The sequence below is a fragment of the Cyprinodon variegatus genome, unplaced genomic scaffold, assembly GCF_000732505.1.
Source record: "Cyprinodon variegatus isolate N-32 unplaced genomic scaffold, C_variegatus-1.0 Scaffold364, whole genome shotgun sequence".
Lineage (NCBI taxonomy): Eukaryota > Metazoa > Chordata > Actinopteri > Cyprinodontiformes > Cyprinodontidae > Cyprinodon > Cyprinodon variegatus.
In genome coordinates this window covers 580,391-586,374 of record NW_015150817.1, presented here as the reverse complement: position 1 = coordinate 586,374, position 5,984 = coordinate 580,391, and positions in this window count along the sequence as shown.

Genomic DNA, 5,984 nt, shown 5'->3' with positions numbered 1-5,984 from the left:
TTTCAATATTTCCATGTTCTATTGTGTAAATCGGACAATATTAACATTGAATAGTTTACTTATCGTTTTAAAATGTATTAGTTCATTCTCTGGAGTTGACATCTTTAATTCCCCAGGGCTTGTTTTCTTTAAACTATTGAAACATGTATTCTTAAATATTAGCTCTTTGTAGCTCTACCGTATTTTCACTCTTTACCAGTATTACTTGAAGTATGCGTTGTTGTTCTTTTTTTTACATATGTTTCTGCCAACATTGCTTTTTCTTCATTGATAAGAGCTGTTCTCAAAAAGCTTCAACCTTTGTATGATGTCAGTATTCTGCCAAAAGTCCAAACACATAGTACATTCTTCCAGGAGCATATGCTGGTGAATAGCGACCTCCTTTGGACAAGACTCGGCGGTACATCTTGTTAGGATAATTATCATAGATGATGAGTGAGTTTATTACACCTTAATATTGGCTGCCTGTTGCGTTTTAGAACTGATGTTTTCCACAATAGTTTATGTGGTTAAGACGGTTCCTCTGTCCGGATATACAGTTATAATCTTCATTCTGTATGTGGCAAAAATTTGGGAATGAAATGAGAGCGGTGTCTTTCAGCTAGGAACAAAGTGTAATATTGTGTCCGACCACATTACAGGGGAACAGAACACGTGGCCTGTTCAGCCAGGCCAACAAATCCCTCTAACGGCCCTCCTTTCATTGACAGGTATCGGGTATTACAGGCTAACAAAGAACCCAAACGACCCCCATTCCTAAGGGGCGGACCTGCTCGTCAGATTCACTTTGCATGTTTTCTGAGCCAAAACAAGGCTTTGTTTTTGGTCCACTCTATAAAGCCTTGAACTCAACGCTATTTCTGACATTTTGAATTGAAAAAGCTTCCTGGATGGGAAGCAAAACATCTTCAAACTTTGAAAAAAAGTCCAGTTGATTGTTTTTTAACTTTTTTTGGAACTCCTATGAGCAGCTTTACTTCAAAGAGACACTCATTAACTCTTCCTCACATACATGTTTAGCATGTTATATGTGCAAATAAAGTACAACGAGGCCCAAATATGTCTTATTCCCTCTCTGTGCTTGTGTGGTTTGATTTCCACTGCATGAAGCCTCTCTCATCCTCGTGTGTTGACCTGTTTTTGTGCGCTCATGTCACCTTCTGTCACGGCATTACCCACAGGACAAACCAACATGCCTGTGATTAGCTACTTCACACAAAATCCTACCTCTTGTGGCTATAATCTTCTTCCTACTAGCAAAGCAAAGTCTGTTACTGCAGTTCAGAGAGCATTCATTTATGAACATAGATGCCAAAGGGCTATACTTATGTCCCTGGCCAATGTAGGGCTAACATCTTTCTTTGTGTTGGCATTTCACACAATGGGGTGGTACACCATTATGACAATATGGGCCCTTACAACACATATCACATTGTCACATTTAAGTACTGATTAAACAGCCTTGACTTACAGCTATCTTCCAAATGAGAGTCAAAATTGCTAAGTGTTTTAAGTTAAACACTGTAATGTGTAACTGGTTCAAACAGAACTGAGCTTTAAGAAATGTTTTTCATAAGGTAACAGAATTCTAGATTTAGACATAAACAATCATAAACTGTAAATTGCAATCCCAGTTTTTTCTCTCTTAACAACCTAATGTGGGTTCTATTAGGTTGGAGGAATCTGGAGGCCATCTAGTGGTCCAAATAAGAACTAAAAGAAAACTCCAAACCAGATAACTGACTGAATAATTGAGGACTGAAAATGGGCAAATGACAGTATTTTGCATTCAGCCTAAAGTTACAGGAAAACTCAGCTGAAATCTGGATAAATTAATTTAAAGTAAGAACAAATCAACAGATCAGCTTTAAAGGTATTGTGATTTTTTTTACTGATTAAATAATATGCTTCATTGTAAGTATACTGAAAGAAATAGACTCAAACTTTGTCTTTAAATGTAGATGCTGATTAAGTGTTTAGAAGATGAAGTACTTAGATATTTTTTTAAAAGACATCTGGCTCATCAAGACAGATGAAGCCTTGACCCTCACTTGGTTAACAGTTAATACAAGTTTAATAATCTAGATAAATAATTAATCACTTGGCTATATCTTCCAAGAAAAGAAACAGCCATAAACAATATATAAAATTGTTATTAAAAGTTCACTTATTTCAATAACTCAAGTAAATATAATCTAAGACTATTTTTAAGTTTATTATCATTTTCTATTAGCAGGTAAAGAAAATACAGCATTTGAAATAATATTTTATCAGATCCTTGAAACACTTTATTATAGAAAGGTTGGATTGATGCACACATATTGAATACTTGCTTAAATATTCAAGTATTGAAAGATAGATTTGAGTAAGAAAGATAGTATTGAAAGATAGATTTGAGTAAGACATTTTCTAATTCTTTGACTTAAACTGCACTGACTGAAAAGTTTAGAACTTCTCGATTCACAAATGGGGCCTTCATGTGGGTAGAAAAGCCTGGGGCCCTAAAAATAAACTAATCTCTATTGCTTCTGCTATTGCAAAATTGAGCCAATCAATAACTGTATAACCAGGATGAATTTAATCCAGATATCAGTGAATTGAAAAATATAAAAACTCAGCAAACACACTGTTTCCAACTCCCCTTTAAAGGTGATTCAACTACTACTTAAACTTCCAATTAATATAACGTAGTTATAATGGATATACGGTAAAGATAAAATATTTAACTTCTTTTCACAGGACCACCTAACCAGAAAAGTTTTAATTGTACTATGGTAACGGTTATAGATAGGAAGTCCAGCCCTATACCAAGTAGATAAAAAGATTTTGGAATGAGAGGACTGTCCCAGTATATAGGCACAGGGGATAAATTCATTGTGTTATTGCATAAAATGCTTTAAACTCATACAAGCACAGTGCTGAAAAAAAAAAAAAAAAAAAAAAAATCTCCTCTTGACTAGCTTGCCACTATGAATTTAAGAGTGTAACTTGCAAATTGTTTTTACTGCAACTGGAAAAGAAATAAAGTTAAAAGTTGCTAAGATCCCTTTGCAGGACAGAAAGAGGGAAAAGCATCCTATTATTAGGAATTTTCACAGCAGAATATAAAGAGGTGATCTGAGCATCCTTGTCACTTTTCCTCCATGTTGCAACTTTGATATGTGAAGGTGCTGCTGCCTACCAAATAAAAAAAAAAAAGAAAATGCTTAAATTAAGAACGATAAAAACAAGAAGGAAGAGCTGAGAAAACCAATTAACAAGCAAAACTCCTCTAACCTTTTCTCCACACTGAACAGTATACTCGACACAGCTAAAGATACCGCCCTTGTTCGGATCCCAGGTTTGGCCTCTGGTTCTGTTCTTCCTGCTTAAACAAAATGATAACCTGAGGATTTAATAAAAAGATTTAACTTTAATACAATTTCCTTGGTGCTCGTTGGTAAAATAAACTAATAAGTATGTGTTTTCAAGTATAGTGGAAACATATCCGTTTGCAAAATGGCTGTTTTAAAGACTAAACATTTGTGTAAGACGGTTTTGAAAATACATGTATTGTCTGTCAGAAATTTCATGTACTATATACTGAAAAACAACCAATCCCTGCCCACAAGCTTTATTAATCTACAGTCTAACGTTGCCATGTGTCTAATATGATCATTACAATGACATGTTTTCACCCCTATGGTCTCTGATTAATGCAGCTCTTTCGAATAACCACGAGAGCTGTGCATCTGTGCTGTAAAAACTATAAAATAACAGTAATTAGGATAATAATAGTCTAATTTCAGTGTGTTTTGAATTAGGAGAATTTTCAAAAAATCATAACAAACTCAAAATAACAATTTATAGTGAAATATTTTCCACTTGTTTTTGTGACACTCTTCATGCTTTTATAATCTCCCTCTTGATTATATTCGTTTTATGGTCACATTATTGCACGTTATGCAAATGCATTTTAATTATTCATATTCTAAAATAAATCAACATTATTTCCAGCGATGTGGAAAGATTAAATGTTAAAATCCAGTTTTTTGGGTGTAAAAAAATATTTCAATCATATCTGCATCCTATTCATAAATTATGGAAGGGGTAAAAATAAATAAGAGATCAATTAACTTATATATAAAACTAATTTGACACACAATGTTGTAAAATAACTGAATGTTTTAGTAAACATGATCAACTGCTCAGCTGCAGCTCTTCAACCGAACAGCAAGCAGTAAATTAGATATAACTCACCTACAGAGGCAGACAGCTAATACAGTGCAACATAAAAGCAACCCCAGGGCAGATGATGGTGAGAATGTAACGTACTGTGAGAAACTGATTTCTGGAAATAAACAAATAGATCATCCACACAATTTAACCTTTAATCATCACAGTATGTATTGCAGAAGTGTTCAGTAACTGATCTACGTACCGTTTTGGGTCTCAAGTATTGTTAAGTTCCATGTTATACTGCCAAGGCCTTTACCACCAGTTATGTTGCATGTATAAAGTCCGGCATCATCATGCTGAACGTTAACAATACTAAGCTTAGACGGCATGTTTGCTTCTATTCTCCGTCTGTTAGAGGAGAAATTTGAAAATGTTTGATTAAAGTAGAATGAGTAAAAAAAGAAAGGTCTGTCTTTGGTCCATAGGATAAACGTTGTGTCTAAGTTGGATATGTTGCAGATGAATATAACTGAATCTCCTCTTGATACCAGAACATCTCTGTGGTCTTTTATGGCAGGCCCTGAAATGGAAGAAAACAAATAAACAAATGAGAACATTTTAGTTTAAACATCATGCATCACAAATATAAATCTAAACCGTACTTGCAGAGAAGCAGCTCATATGGAGGAGCTGAATGAAGAGCAGCGCAGCTTGTTTCAGGCTGAACATGATGACCATCAGACAGTGAGAGAAAGGCTGGAACATTATTGTCTTTAAATGTTGCTGCAGAGGAGGTGCTGAGAAAAGGAAGTGGTTAGTTGCTGTTTGGCTGTAGTTAAAGTAGCTCGTATCACCTTGCTGGGTGTGAGGAATATTCGTTTTTAGTCACGCATGCCATTTTTTTAAATCAGAAATCCAGTCCTTAGATTTAGTTCTTTACTAAAAACAAAAAAGATTATTTATAAATAAACTGCTCATAACATGTGGTTTCTCTGCATCTCTTTCTCAGGAAATACATGCTATTAGCAGTTTATAAATAAACTGCTCATAACGTGGTTTCTCTGCATCTCTTTCTCAGGAAATACATGCTATTAGCAGTTTATAAATAAACTGCTGATAGCAGTTCTGTGTTTTGGCTACAGATGTCATGTCCCTGTAATAGTGATTAATTCATGATGCATTTAACTGTGATAATTAACTGTGTTGCCCACATGGCCTCCTCCTTAAGGCAGGGTTGGATTTAGGAAATTTGGGGCCCTAGGAAAAGAGAAGCAGGGGGCCCTCTGAACTGAGAAGATAACACATAAAACAGACCCATTGTACAGGTACAGATATTTTTTATAGAATAGACATACATTGTTTGTTATACGTTTTTTCCCTCCCTTCTTGTCCCTACTAAAGTGTAAATGTACGGCAGTATATTTATATAAATGCCAACAACAAAAAACACTATAAAAACACTTAATAAAAACAACACAAATTTTCATGTACAGGTTTACTTTTAGTATATAAATATTTCTCTTCTGAGGCTTTTTTGAAGGCAAATCTGTGTTTTGCATGGTCCAATGTTGTGTCACAAACCTAAAAAAGTTATGCACTGGTTTAATAAAGGAGAAGCCATTAGTCAGCTTTGTATTTGTTAATATATAAAAAAAAAATATATATATATATATATATATATGTGTGTGTATATATATATATATATATATATATGTGTGTGTATGTATGTAGAGTGAGTGGCTCCCCAAACTGGGAGCCACTCTCCCAGTTTGGGGGTCACAGCCCCCAGTGCTCCAATTACCACTGGCACCACTGCTGCTCTTACA